We start from the raw sequence: 16,619 nt of genomic DNA on the forward strand, positions 1-16,619 counted from the left end.
TTTTTGAATCATGCACTAGCACAAATATGTAGGTGCATACATTGGCCCCTCAAAACGCAACCCGATCATGAGTGTGGCGCAATATGCTTTTTCTTAGACTAAACATGTAGGGAACTCTGAATTAGATATATTTTTAAAATATTGATAATGAATTTATAGTGATTCTCACTTTTGCAGATTTAAATCCTGAAATGCTAACAGTATTAAATTGTCCTGAATGTTGTGAGTCTGATAATGGTGGAAACTGGTACGGGTTTACAGGGAATGCAATAGTTTTGACTGTTTGGCAAATTAGTATATTATGACAGAATCACTGGCTACAGTAAATTTTTTATCTGAGAGATTACCACAGAACCCTAAAGAAACATGCCAATACGACATATATTTTCATTGTACACACACTGTCATGAACCTGCATGTGGATGGCACTCAGTAATTTGCTCAACATTAGAAATCTTTTCTGCTAAGGTGAATCTTAATGTTTCTGATATGATAGCCTGGTAATTTGCGTTTGCAATGCACCAGCCCCACATTTATTTATGTTATTTTTTTATCCGCCTCTGTAAGAATCAAAGACAATTTGACTTGTCATCGTGTAGTACCCCACTAATGTTCCACTGTTCATGTGACCACACGTTGCCGCTCTATGCCCAGCTCTCATATCTTTGGTAGCACTGAACTGCCAACACTAAGATAGGGACATTTATTGATCCATGATGGTCATTTGGCACAGGGTACAAGTGTTATTATAGAGGCTATACTTCAATTTTGAGTGACACTGCATTCACTATATTACTGGGGTGTAAAATAGCCTCACCTTTGGCGACATTACAAACATGTTATCTTTTTGATGTGCATTGTAGCGGGATTTATTTTTTATTTTTGGGGTTCTGCTAGATCTTGAAAATGACCCTGAAATAGTCCACCCTTCAAAGGGGAGAGTGAGTGGTAACGTTTTTTTAACCACATTCTTAACATTATAGAATTGAAAACCCTCATTTGCCCACTTTCTGTCCCACCTGCTCACTCGCTGTTGCCTGATTCTTCTTAACATTGAGCTGAGAAGGAGTACTTGCATCCATTGGAAGGTGTCTAGCCAGGAGCGGTGAACAATGAAGGTCTATACCAATGCTCACCCTGTGAAGTGCCCAGTAGACCCTGCCAGGCATTTCATTTTGCTTCCGTACAAGCAGGATTATCACATCCTCCGTCAGATAACATTACCGTCTACTAAAGATTTCTCATTATCCTTCTTCATAACATAATGGAATGTATCTCATCACATCCTCCATATTCAGTGATATACAAGGGAGTGTCATGATGTCACGCGATCTTTGTCACACCAGTAGATTTTTTTACACTGGCTTATTTACAAGCCCCTAGTGCCGCCTGTACCTCACTTTTTCCCATGTTAACAGTGTTGCACAGAAGGCCAATAAACCTCTCCTGTAAATTCCCTGAAACAGATGACATTAAAATTAATGTGCAAGAGACAAGGATATTTTTATGGGTTTGCCTCACTCAGCACTCACACAAGACATGTGGGGTAGTGCTGTTGAAGGGTTTAATTAGAAGGCAAGCTAACACAGAATATATGGGAAATAATAGTATCACATTACATTTCATATGTTATTAGTCATTTTTTGAAGAAAGTTGTACATGGTATTCTTGATATTTCTCTTTCCTACTCAGTCTCTGCTTTCTAATACGTAGTAGCTATTAGGTCTGATATTGTGAGAGTTGGACTAAAGAAATCCCATACATGCTGCAGAGGGCAACCCAATCTCCGCTCTCACAGTCTAGTCTACTGCAGTCTGGCTGTATTGGCGGTGGAGTTCTTGGAGGTTGTCCTCCTTGGAATGAAATGATATTCTCTCTGCCTGAGACAGATCATGTTGTGCTATTTCTATTTCTGCACGAGGGTCATGAGAAGGTGTTCTGTGATACTCAGGTGCCAATTGGAGAATCCCTTGGGAATTTGTGCAGTCTTGGTGACTCTCACTGATCTTTTGGGCTGCTCCAGCTCGAAAATGCACCCAGAAGGATTTCAAAATAAATTCCCAAGAATCAGAAGAACATGACTTAGATCGCTTACTGATCAATATAATTATCCATGGATGCAGTAAACTTTTGGAGATAAATCATTTTCTAATATCCAACAGTCACGAATCTAGGTACCAAAATGCTGAAAACGTATTACGCTGTTGCTTAAGGAGGCAACATTGGCTCCCTGGCACCCACACATTGGAACCTACCTCACTGGCTCTGAGTTTACAAACACTGATGCCAGGGTGCATGCCTTCTAATACAGCAGTATAAGAAATCAAGATTAATGATTCAACTATCTGATTGCGAATACAGTCACACTTCCCTGGTGAATACAGCGTTTTGTGGTGTGTTGTCAGGCAGAAAAGGTACAGTGAAGAAAGGTACATACTAGTTCAAGTGGAAGATAATCCTGTTCATTATGGCAATCTGGGGTGGCTCACCGATTCCAGAATTTTGGCTCATATCCCCAAGTACCCTAACATTCAAATTATTTAAGTGGGTCAGAATGTTGTCAAGCATGGTCAAAATGCCAAGAATGCAACACGAACACACAGGCAAAGCCAAAATGCCACAAATGCACTATTTCAGGGATGTCCCAACTTAGAGCCCCAAAATCTCCAGGCTGTATCACAATGCTTTGTTAAGAATGCTATTGACAACTAATATTTTCATAATCTATGGTACGTCAGCAACAACACAATACAATCGATGTACAGCAACAACAAACTTAGTATGAAAAAGTTTCCATGTATGTATTACAATCAAAGGTTAAAAACATTTAGTAGATAAAAACCATTTAATTGCGGCATTTTTTAGAAAACAAAAGTCGACGCAGTGTTTCGGTGAGTTAGCTGATGTTCACCTTCTTCAGGACAGTTTTCTAGACAATGGAAATAATTTATTATTTATACATACTTGTGTTGCTGACGAAACCTCTACATTCACTTTTTACAATCAATATTCTAGAATATCCTATTCAAATTGAACAAGGAACATACCGTCATCTATATAATCAAGATGTTTCTTTTTAAACATATCATCTAATTTCTTATCACACTGTGCTTTAGACATTTTATTACAAATTAAAAACTAGATATCAACTAGACATCACTAAATATAAAACTATATTCACCTCATATTGTGTATCGTGGGAACAACGATTTGGGTCTCATACCTCTATTCTTAGTAATGCTGAGTTTCCTCTTTATCAGGATTACATCACAGACATGATATCTTGGTGATATCCCAAGTGTTAAAACCTGTATTACATCAAGACAGAAGTTTAATTAGTACTGCCTTCATCAACCGAGTGGTAGTTTTCGGGTTCATTAAACTAAACGAATGGCAGATTTAATTTACCTACCATTGAGTCAATGCATAGAATAGTGGGACATTTGTTGGAGCCACCGTCTTAGTAGGATAAAAACATATACTATTTGGGCAAAAAGATAAATCAATACTAATTCTTGTGCCCCTTATATTTTAACACAGTGTTGCCTATATGCAAAGAAAATAGAAATGTACTTGCCTATAAAGTTAAAAAAGGCAGGGGGCCTGTCAAGGAGCCTGTTTAGGTCAACTGGTAAGTCATGACTGGATAGCGACTGAAAATTAAAACTATCCCTGCATTTTGTCCACTGTATAGACACAATGTTGTATATCAAGCAATAGTGATATTCCCAGTTTGAATATTCTTATTACAATATTGTAAATCAACAGATTATTTGTTACAGAATATATTGGGGTTAGTACGACACTGCGTAAAAGCCTTAATAAGCATTGGCATATCTTGCAGGCTGACAGAACTCTGAAGGTGTTCCTAACGGACAACCACAGATTATGTTCAGAAGGGGGAGAACTCTAGGGACTTTACTTAGTCCAAGCTACCCCATTGCGCCAATTACACCATCTTGGTTATCTGAGGAATCTAAAGGTTTTTTCAAATGTGGACACTGCGGGATGTGTACGTTTGCGGAACATAAGATCAAGACATTTAAAGACAACATGGGGAAAATGTACACTATATTGACCAATATGAATTGTGGAACTAAATATGTGATATACATTATTGAATGTAAATGTTCCAGAAAATATGTTTTGAAGCACAATTAGGGCATTAAAAGATCGAGTTGGGGAACACATGCGAGCAATCAAACATAATAATTGTATATACCCTATTGCTGAACATGTACATACTTGTAAGGATCAAGGACCAATAAAAACATTTAAATTTTATGGCATAGAACACATCAAGCCAGATCCACGTGGTGGCGACAGGGAGCTGAAGCTGCGGAGGCATGAGGCCCGGTGGATTATGCGCTTGCGAGTAGTAGAGGAGGGACTCAATTATGATCAGGAACTACAATATTTTTTAGGAGATTGGTGTAGCTCTGGCATGTGGTGTTATTGTAACTCTGGCAATAAACACAACATTAATTTGACTGCTTGAGACATTTGTAGAGCATGAGACCTTTTGAAAAATCGTCATTTTCTTTGTGTTTTTGAATTTGTGATAGTGTCATTATGGCAAACATCTATATAATAGTAAGCTTAAACGCTGCTACAAATTTTGGAACCCGAATATAATAACCGAGTTGTTATGTGACAAACCCAGTTCTGAGGTTAACATGCTTGGAGACTGTCGTTATGGAATAACAGTATAAAGTATCACTGTTTTGGTATTTTGGATAAATCTAAATCTGTATGTACATCACATAGCTCTTATATTGAAGCGGAGTTAGTAAATAGTAATTTTAATATGGTATATGGTTTCATTACTTCGGCACTTTGGAGTAATACAAGGTTGTACTGTGCATTGTATAGCTCGTATATTAGAGTCGAGTTGTCAAATAGCCATTCTAAGTTGGCGCCGCCACAGGGGATAGAGAAGTCACCCTCTCTATTTCCATTATTCTACCTTTATCTCGCAAACACACGAGATTATGGCGTCTCGGGAATTCGTAGGACGCCGAGCGAGGAGCAGTTACAGGTATGCGGGGCTCTTGTAGCTTATGGATTTGAGCATGATTCTAAACTGGTTAAAACACTCTTTAATTAAGCAAGAATTATCTATACTATTTACAGGTTTGCCCGTACTGCAGGGATCTGGTGGCATAGGCGGAAGGATTGGTTCCGCACTTTCGAGATTGTTTAAGGAATGAGATAATCAGATCATTACAATTGTAAGTTGATGTAGTGTTATTGATGTGGAGAGCGAATATTTGGAGGTCGTATTCTGTATGTGGATGGCACTCAGTAATTTTCTCAACATTAGAAATCTTTTCTGCTAAGGTGAATCTCAATGTTTCTGATATGATAGCCTGGTAATTTGCATTTGCAAAGCCCTAAGTACCCTAACATTCAAATTATTTAAGTGGGTCAGAATTTTGTCAAGCATGGTCAAAATGCCAAGAATGCAACACGAACATACAGGCAAAGCCAAAATGCCACAAATGCACTATTTCAGGGATGTCCCAACTTAGAGGCCCAAAATCTCCAGGCTGTATCACAATGCTTTGCTAAGAATGCTATTGACAACTAATATTTTCATAATCTATGGTACGTCAGCAACAACACAATACAATCGATGTACAGCAACAACAAAATTAGTATAAAAAAGTTTCCATGTATGTATTACAATCAAAGGTTAAAAACATTTAGTAGATAAAAACATTTCATTGCGGCATTTTTTAGAAAACAAAGTTGACGCAGCGTTTCGGTGAGTTAGCTGATGTTCACCTTCTTCAGGACAGTTTTCTAGACAATGGAAATAATTTATTATTTATACATACTTGTGTTGCTGACGAAACCTCTACATTCACTTTTTACAATCAATATTCTAGAATATCCTATTCAAATTAAACAAGGAACCTACCGTTATCTATATAATCAAGATGTTTCTTTTTAAACATATCATCTAATTTCTTATCACGCTGTGCTTTAGACATTTAATTACAAATTAAAAACTAGATATCAACTAGACATCACTAAATTTAAAACTATATTCACCTCATATTGTGTATCGTGAGAACAACGATTTGGGTCTCATACCTCTATTCTTAGTAATGCTGAGTTTCTTCATTATCAGGATTTCATCAAAGACATGATATCTTGGTGATATCCCAAGTGTTAAAACCTGTATTACATCAAGACAGAAGTTTACTTAGTACTGCCTTCATCAACCGAGTGGTAGTTTTCGGGTTCATTAAACTAAACGAATGGCAGATTTAATTTACCTACCATTGAGTCAATGCATAGAATAGTGGGACATTTGTTGGAGCCACCGTCTTAGCAGGATAAAAACATATACTATTTGGGCAAAAAGATAAATCAATACTAATTCTTGTGCCCCTTATATTTTAACACAGTGTTGCCTATATGCAAATAAAATAGAAATGTACTTGCCTATATAGTTAAAAAAGGCAGGGGGCCTGTCAAGGAGCCTGTTTAGGTCTACTGTTAAGTCACGACTGGATAGCGACTGAAAATTGAAACTATCCCTGCATTTTGTCCACTGTATAGACACAATGTTGTATATCAAGTAATAGTGATAATCCCACTTTGAATATTCTTATTACAATATTGTAAATCAACAGATTATTTGTTACAGAATATATTAGGATTAGTACGACACTGCGTAAAAGCCTTAATAAGCATTGGCATATCTTGCAAGCTGACAGAACTCTGAAGGTGTTCCTAACGGACAAACCACAGATTACGTTCAGAAGGGGGAGAACTTTAGGGACTTTACTTAGTCCAAGCTACCCCATTGCGCCAATGACACCATCCTGGTTATCTGAGGTATCTAAAGGTTTTTTCAAATGTGGACACTGCGGGATGTGTAAGTTTGCGGAACATAAGATCAAGACATTTAAAGACAACATGGGGAAAATGTACACTATATTGACCAATATGAATTGTGGAACTAAATATGTGATATACATTATTGAATGTAAATGTTCTAAAAAATATGTTTTGAAGCACAATTAGGGCATTAAAAGATCGAGTTGGGGAACACATGCGAGCAATCAAACATAATATTTGTATATACCCTATTGCTGAGCATGTACATACTTGTAAGGATCAAGGACCAATAAAAACATTTAAATTTTATGGCATAGAACACATCAAGCCAGATCCACGTGGTGGCGACAGGGAGCTGAAGCTGCGGAGGCATGAGGCCCGGTGGATTATGCGCTTGCGAGTAGTAGAGGAGGGACTCAATTATGATCAGGAACTACAATATTTTTTAGGAGATTGGTGTAGCTCTGGCATGTGGTGTTATTGTAACTCTGGCAATAAACACAACATTAATTTGACTGCTTGAGACATTTGTAGAGCATGAGACCTTTTGAAAAATCGTCATTTTCTTTGTGTTTTTGAATTTGTGATAGTGTCATTATGGCAAACATCTATATAATAGTAAGCTTAAACGCTGATACAAATTTTGGAACCCGAATATAATAACCGAGTTGTTATGTGACAAACCCAGTTCTGAGGTTAACATGCTTGGAGACTGTCGTTATGGAATAACAGTATAAAGTATCACTGTTTCGGTATTTTGGATAAATTTAAATCTGTATGTACATCACATAGCTCTTATATTGAAGCGGAGTTAGTAAATAGTAATTTTAATATGGTATATGGTTTCATTACTTCGGCACTTTGGAGTAATACAAGGTTGTACTGTGCATTGTATAGCTCGTATATTAGAGTCGAGTTGTCAAATAGCCATTCTAAGATGGCGCCGCCACAGGGGATGGAGCAGTCACCCTCTCTATTTCCATTATTCTACCTTTATCTCGCAAACACACGAGATTATGGCATCTCGGGAATTCGTAGGACGCCGAGCGAGGAGCAGTTACAGGTATGCGGGGCTCTTGTAGCTTATGGATTTGAGCATGATTCTAAACTGGTTAAAACACTCTTTAATTAAGCAAGAATTATCTATACTATTTACAGGTTTGCCCGTACTGCAGGGATCTGGTGGCATAGGCGGAAGGATTGGTTCCGCACTTTCGAGATTGTTTAAGGAATGAGATAATCAGATCATTACAATTGTAAGTTGATGTAGCATTATTGATGTGGAGAGCGAATATTTGGAGGTCGTATTCTGTATGTGGATGGCACTCAGTAATTTTCTCAACATTAGAAATCTTTTCTGCTAAGGTGAATCTCAATGTTTCTGATATGATAGCCTGGTAATTTGCATTTGCAAAGCCCTAAGTACCCTAACATTCAAATTATTTAAGTGGGTCAGAATTTTGTCCAGCATGGTCAAAATGCCAAGAATGCAACACGAACATACAGGCAAAGCCAAAATGCCACAAATGCATTATTTCAGGGATGTCCCAACTTAGAGGCCCAAAATCTCCAGGCTGTATCACAATGCTTTGCTAAGAATGCTATTGACAACTAATATTTTCATAATCTATGGTACGTCAGCAACAACAAAATACAATCGATGTACAGCAACAACAAAATTAGTATAAAAAAGTTTCCATGTATGTATTACAATCAAAGGTTAAAAACATTTAGTAGATAAAAACATTTCATTGCGGCATTTTTTAGAAAACAAAGTTGACGCAGCGTTTCGGTGAGTTAGCTGATGTTCACCTTCTTCAGGACAGTTTTCTAGACAATGGAAATAATTTATTATTTATACATACTTGTGTTGCTGACGAAACCTCTACATTCACTTTTTACAATCAATATTCTAGAATATCCTATTCAAATTAAACAAGGAACCTACCGTTATCTATATAATCAAGATGTTTCTTTTTAAACATATCATCTAATTTCTTATCACGCTGTGCTTTAGACATTTAATTACAAATTAAAAACTAGATATCAACTAGACATCACTAAATTTAAAACTATATTCACCTCATATTGTGTATCGTGAGAACAACGATTTGGGTCTCATACCTCTATTCTTAGTAATGCTGAGTTTCTTCATTATCAGGATTTCATCAAAGACATGATATCTTGGTGATATCCCAAGTGTTAAAACCTGTATTACATCAAGACAGAAGTTTACTTAGTACTGCCTTCATCAACCGAGTGGTAGTTTTCGGGTTCATTAAACTAAACGAATGGCAGATTTAATTTACCTACCATTGAGTCAATGCATAGAATAGTGGGACATTTGTTGGAGCCACCGTCTTAGCAGGATAAAAACATATACTATTTGGGCAAAAATATAAATCAATACTAATTCTTGTGCCCCTTATATTTTAACACAGTGTTGCCTATATGCAAATAAAATAGAAATGTACTTGCCTATATAGTTAAAAAAGGCAGGGGGCCTGTCAAGGAGCCTGTTTAGGTCTACTGTTAAGTCACGACTGGATAGCGACTGAAAATTGAAACTATCCCTGCATTTTGTCCACTGTATAGACACAATGTTGTATATCAAGTAATAGTGATAATCCCACTTTGAATATTCTTATTACAATATTGTAAATCAACAGATTATTTGTTACAGAATATATTGGGATTAGTACGACACTGCGTAAAAGCCTTAATAAGCATTGGCATATCTTGCAAGCTGACAGAACTCTGAAGGTGTTCCTAACGGACAAACCACAGATTACGTTCAGAAGGGGGAGAACTTTAGGGACTTTACTTAGTCCAAGCTACCCCATTGCGCCAATGACACCATCCTGGTTATCTGAGGTATCTAAAGGTTTTTTCAAATGTGGACACTGCGGGATGTGTAAGTTTGCGGAACATAAGATCAAGACATTTAAAGACAACATGGGGAAAATGTACACTATATTGACCAATATGAATTGTGGAACTAAATATGTGATATACATTATTGAATGTAAATGTTCTAAAAAATATGTTTTGAAGCACAATTAGGGCATTAAAAGATAGAGTTGGGGAACACATGCGAGCAATCAAACATAATATTTGTATATACCCTATTGCTGAGCATGTACATACTTGTAAGGATCAAGGACCAATAAAAACATTTAAATTTTATGGCATAGAACACATCAAGCCAGATCCACGTGGTGGCGACAGGGAGCTGAAGCTGCGGAGGCATGAGGCCCGGTGGATTATGCGCTTGCGAGTAGTAGAGGAGGGACTCAATTATGATCAGGAACTACAATATTTTTTAGGAGATTGGTGTAGCTCTGGCATGTGGTGTTATTGTAACTCTGGCAATAAACACAACATTAATTTGACTGCTTGAGACATTTGTAGAGCATGAGACCTTTTGAAAAATCGTCATTTTCTTTGTGTTTTTGAATTTGTGATAGTGTCATTATGGCAAACATCTATATAATAGTAAGCTTAAACGCTGATACAAATTTTGGAACCCGAATATAATAACCGAGTTGTTATGTGACAAACCCAGTTCTGAGGTTAACATGCTTGGAGACTATCGTTATGGAATAACAGTATAAAGTATCACTGTTTCGGTATTTTGGATAAATCTAAATCTGTATGTACATCACATAGCTCTTATATTGAAGCGGAGTTAGTAAATAGTAATTTTAATATGGTATATGGTTTCATTACTTCGGCACTTTGGAGTAATACAAGGTTGTACTGTGCATTGTATAGCTCGTATATTAGAGTCGAGTTGTCAAATAGCCATTCTAAGATGGCGCCGCCACAGGGGATGGAGCAGTCACCCTCTCTATTTCCATTATTCTACCTTTATCTCGCAAACACACGAGATTATGGCATCTCGGGAATTCGTAGGACGCCGAGCGAGGAGCAGTTACAGGTATGCGGGGCTCTTGTAGCTTATGGATTTGAGCATGATTCTAAACTGGTTAAAACACTCTTTAATTAAGCAAGAATTATCTATACTATTTACAGGTTTGCCCGTACTGCAGGGATCTGGTGGCATAGGCGGAAGGATTGGTTCCGCACTTTCGAGATTGTTTAAGGAATGAGATAATCAGATCATTACAATTGTAAGTTGATGTAGCATTATTGATGTGGAGAGCGAATATTTGGAGGTCGTATTCTGTATGTGGATGGCACTCAGTAATTTTCTCAACATTAGAAATCTTTTCTGCTAAGGTGAATCTCAATGTTTCTGATATGATAGCCTGGTAATTTGCATTTGCAAAGCCCTAAGTACCCTAACATTCAAATTATTTAAGTGGGTCAGAATTTTGTCCAGCATGGTCAAAATGCCAAGAATGCAACACGAACATACAGGCAAAGCCAAAATGCCACAAATGCATTATTTCAGGGATGTCCCAACTTAGAGGCCCAAAATCTCCAGGCTGTATCACAATGCTTTGCTAAGAATGCTATTGACAACTAATATTTTCATAATCTTTGGTACATCAGCAACAACAAAATACAATCGATGTACAGCAACAACAAAATTAGTATAAAAAAGTTTCCATGTATGTATTACAATCAAAGGTTAAAAACATTTAGTAGATAAAAACATTTCATTGCGGCATTTTTTAGAAAACAAAGTTGACGCAGCGTTTCGGTGAGTTAGCTGATGTTCACCTTCTTCAGGACAGTTTTCTAGACAATGGAAATAATTTATTATTTATACATACTTGTGTTGCTGACGAAACCTCTACATTCACTTTTTACAATCAATATTCTAGAATATCCTATTCAAATTAAACAAGGAACCTACCGTTATCTATATAATCAAGATGTTTCTTTTTAAACATATCATCTAATTTCTTATCACGCTGTGCTTTAGACATTTAATTACAAATTAAAAACTAGATATCAACTAGACATCACTAAATTTAAAACTATATTCACCTCATATTGTGTATCGTGAGAACAACGATTTGGGTCTCATACCTCTATTCTTAGTAATGCTGAGTTTCTTCATTATCAGGATTTCATCAAAGACATGATATCTTGGTGATATCCCAAGTGTTAAAACCTGTATTACATCAAGACAGAAGTTTACTTAGTACTGCCTTCATCAACCGAGTGGTAGTTTTCGGGTTCATTAAACTAAACGAATGGCAGATTTAATTTACCTACCATTGAGTCAATGCATAGAATAGTGGGACATTTGTTGGAGCCACCGTCTTAGCAGGATAAAAACATATACTATTTGGGCAAAAAGATAAATCAATACTAATTCTTGTGCCCCTTATATTTTAACACAGTGTTGCCTATATGCAAATAAAATAGAAATGTACTTGCCTATATAGTTAAAAAAGGCAGGGGGCCTGTCAAGGAGCCTGTTTAGGTCTACTGTTAAGTCACGACTGGATAGCGACTGAAAATTGAAACTATCCCTGCATTTTGTCCACTGTATAGACACAATGTTGTATATCAAGTAATAGTGATAATCCCACTTTGAATATTCTTATTACAATATTGTAAATCAACAGATTATTTGTTACAGAATATTTTGGGATTAGTACGACACTGCGTAAAAGCCTTAATAAGCATTGGCATATCTTGCAAGCTGACAGAACTCTGAAGGTGTTCCTAACGGACAAACCACAGATTACGTTCAGAAGGGGGAGAACTTTAGGGACTTTACTTAGTCCAAGCTACCCCATTGCGCCAATGACACCATCCTGGTTATCTGAGGTATCTAAAGGTTTTTTCAAATGTGGACACTGCGGGATGTGTAAGTTTGCGGAACATAAGATCAAGACATTTAAAGACAACATGGGGAAAATGTACACTATATTGACCAATATGAATTGTGGAACTAAATATGTGATATACATTATTGAATGTAAATGTTCTAAAAAATATGTTTTGAAGCACAATTAGGGCATTAAAAGATCGAGTTGGGGAACACATGCGAGCAATCAAACATAATATTTGCTTATACCCTATTGCTGAGCATGTACATACTTGTAAGGATCAAGGACCAATAAAAACATTTAAATTTTATGGCATAGAACACATCAAGCCAGATCCACGTGGTGGCGACAGGGAGCTGAAGCTGCGGAGGCATGAGGCCCGGTGGATTATGCGCTTGCGAGTAGTAGAGGAGGGACTCAATTATGATCAGGAACTACAATATTTTTTAGGAGATTGGTGTAGCTCTGGCATGTGGTGTTATTGTAACTCTGGCAATAAACACAACATTAATTTGACTGCTTGAGACATTTGTAGAGCATGAGACCTTTTGAAAAATTGTCATTTTCTTTGTGTTTTTGAATTTGTGATAGTGTCACTATGGCAAACATCTATATAATAGTAAGCTTAAACGCTTATACAAATTTTGGAACCCGAATATAATAACCGAGTTGTTATGTGACAAACCCAGTTCTGAGGTTAACATGCTTGGAGACTGTCGTTATGGAATAACAGTATAAAGTATCACTGTTTCGGTATTTTGGATAAATCTAAATCTGTATGTACATCACATAGCTCTTACATTGAAGCGGAGTTAGTAAATAGTAATTTTAATATGGTATATGGTTTCATTACTTCGGCACTTTGGAGTAATACAAGGTTGTACTGTGCATTGTATAGCTCGTATATTAGAGTCGAGTTGTCAAATAGCCATTCTAAGATGGCGCCGCCACAGGGGATGGAGCAGTCACCCTCTCTATTTCCATTATTCTACCTTTATCTCGCAAACACACGAGATTATGGCGTCTCGGGAATTCGTAGGACGCAGAGCGAGGAGCAGTTACAGGTATGCGGGGCTCTTGTAGCTTATGGATTTGAGCATGATTCTAAACTGGTTAAAACACTCTTTAATTAAGCAAGAATTATCTATACTATTTACAGGTTTGCCCGTACTGCAGGGATCTGGTGGCATAGGCGGAAGGATTGATTCCGCACTTTCGAGATTGTTTGAGGAATGAGATAATCAGATCATTACAATTGTAAGTTGATGTAGCATTATTGATGTGGAGAGCGAATGTTTCGAGGTCGTACTCTGTATGCTAAATTACATAGATAGCAATTCTGCGTATATGTTTACCAGACTCGAAATACGTATTCGAACTTCGGAAGACATTTGGTGAAGGACTTTACATGTAATAATTGAAATGAACGGCGGATTTATACGTAAGTAGATACAGTTGCATAGTGCCTTTACTAATAGGTTCAGTGGTAAGGTAACTAATACACAGGTTGTTTTGTAGGGTTAGGAGTCGGACATACGAACATCATAAGTAGGAAGGGGAGTTTTACCCTGAGGAAGGCAACCTACTTCACGCAACTGCGAGGGACAGGTAAGACTCTGTCTCTTACATTGGGTTATTAGTAATTGAAGGTAAAGGATTAGAAGTTTGGTCTCATGCCTCCGTTGTTTTAAATCCTAAATAGCGTTGTCATTGATTTGTTATCCACAGTAAACTGGCGTTCACAGGATACATAAGGTATCAGTGCTGTTTCTCTTTATGATTTGATTTTTCAATGATGTTCATGGGAGGTTTATTAATTTTAATTTGGCGTTCACAGGACACATAGGGTATCAGTGCTGTTTCTCTTTATGATTTGATTTTTTAATAATGTTCACGGGAGGTTTATTCATTTGAATTGCACACTGATCGGTTGATATGTGCAATCACTTACTCACAAGGTGGATCATAAGGTTCATGATTATAATCAATGTAACCATGAGAGTATAAAACTCGATGTATACAAAATCTTATAAACCTAGAGACAAAATATGCAATATAATGTGGTAATGCTGCACTTGTTTGAGTACTCCCCTTACGCACTAAGAGGGTGCTTCGTCTGTTTTTGGTGACTGATGTTATTTTAATAGATGAATACAATATGGTGATTTTATGTATTACTTCCAGCCCTGAGGAAGTTGTGGGTACACACCCTGTGACGACGAAACGCGTTGGAATAAGGGAGTGGAAAATTGTGATCAAGTGAAAGAAATAAAGACACAAGACAAGAACAATAATTTGGAGATCGATTTGTATATTGCTGTATTATCAATTTATATATTACTTGGCTTATGCTACAGTAAATCGTTAAAACTAAGGATAGAGGTATGAGACCCAAATCGTTGTTCTCACGATACTCAATATGATGCGAATATAGTTTTAAATTTAGTGATGTCTAATTGATATCTGGTTTTTAATTTTTAATTAAATGTCTAAAGCACAGTGTGATAAGAAATGAGATGATATGTTTAAAAAGAAACATCTTGATTATATAGATAACAGTATGTTGCTTGTTCAATTTGAATAGGATATTCTAGAATACTGATTGTAAATAGTGAATGTAGAGGTTTCGTCAGCAACACAAGCATGTATAAATAATAAATTGTTTCCATTGTCTAGAAAATTGTCCTGAAGAAGGTGAACATCAGCTAACTCACCGAATCGACTTAGTTTTCTAAAAAATGACACAATGAAATGTTTTTTATGTACTAAATGTCTTTAATCTTTGATTGTAATAAATACATGGAAACTGATTTTGTTGTAGTTGTACATTGATTGTATTGTGTTGTTGCTGACGTACCATAGATTGTGAAACTATTAGTTGTCAATAGGATTCTTAACAAAGCGTTGTGATACAGCCTGGGGATTTTGTGCCTCTAAGTTGGGACATTCTTTGACTTCTGAACCCACCCTGACCCTATTTTAAAAATTAGGGTACCTACCTTTTTTTGTTATATTATTGCAGGGATGGACAAGTATTAACAATGTCATAAATACATTTCAACCAGGGAAATTAACTTACGATAAATTTTGGTGTGTCCTATTTACTGTCTGCAGGTGTCACCTAATAGGATTCAAAAGATATTTAAGAGAATGCCTGACCCACAATTTATTGTGGCATACCTTCTTCCAACTGGGCAGGTGAGCCTTGGCCCAAATACCTCTGCTGCAAGAATAACTCGACTGGAAGATCGCCCTGTTGCTTAGGCATTTCATAATGTATATTGATAAACATTTTATGATATCACTACAGCTTTGTGATGCCTGATCATGTCTGAGGCCTCGGCATGTAAAACATATATCTAAGAACCTACTTGGAAGGGGCAGATAGGTGAAAATGAAATGAAATAGAAATTAAATTACATATATGTTTTACACATAAAATTCCATGTGAAGCTACACACCAAGAATTTTTAAAAGTCTCTTATACCTATTTCTCTGTAGCTAGTTTTAGGAAAATGTTGTGTTCTTATGAAAAGAACTGCAACAGATCTAGCTCATTCCAGTGTTTCATATGGTTTATTAGCAGGCAGAAGAGCAACACCAAATAGACCCTACACCTTCCAGGTCCTCCGCCAACTGCCGCCACCTCCCACACCATTGCCTCCCAACATTACAGATGACATAAAGAATGTTCCAATCCCAAGTACAGAACATACGCAGAACGTAACACATCTTCCACCTTTAACCCAGTAAGATAGGGATGTAACTACAATACAACTAAATGATAGAATAAGAAAAAAAAATAAAGACTAAGTGCAATACTCCAAAATCAAGGCTGAAACAAAGATTATGACTTGTACATAGGTAAAATAAGTGCATATTGCCCATCAATATAATACGTCATCCACACAGGTGGATTCTTGACCCTTTTGCGTTGATCTCAGGCAACTTTAGGGGCTAACACCAGGATCTAATTTTCACCACCCACCATCCCGTCATATTTCAACATCCGAG

The sequence above is a fragment of the Lissotriton helveticus genome, chromosome 1_1 (genome assembly GCF_964261635.1).
Source record: "Lissotriton helveticus chromosome 1_1, aLisHel1.1, whole genome shotgun sequence".
NCBI lineage: Eukaryota > Metazoa > Chordata > Amphibia > Caudata > Salamandridae > Lissotriton > Lissotriton helveticus.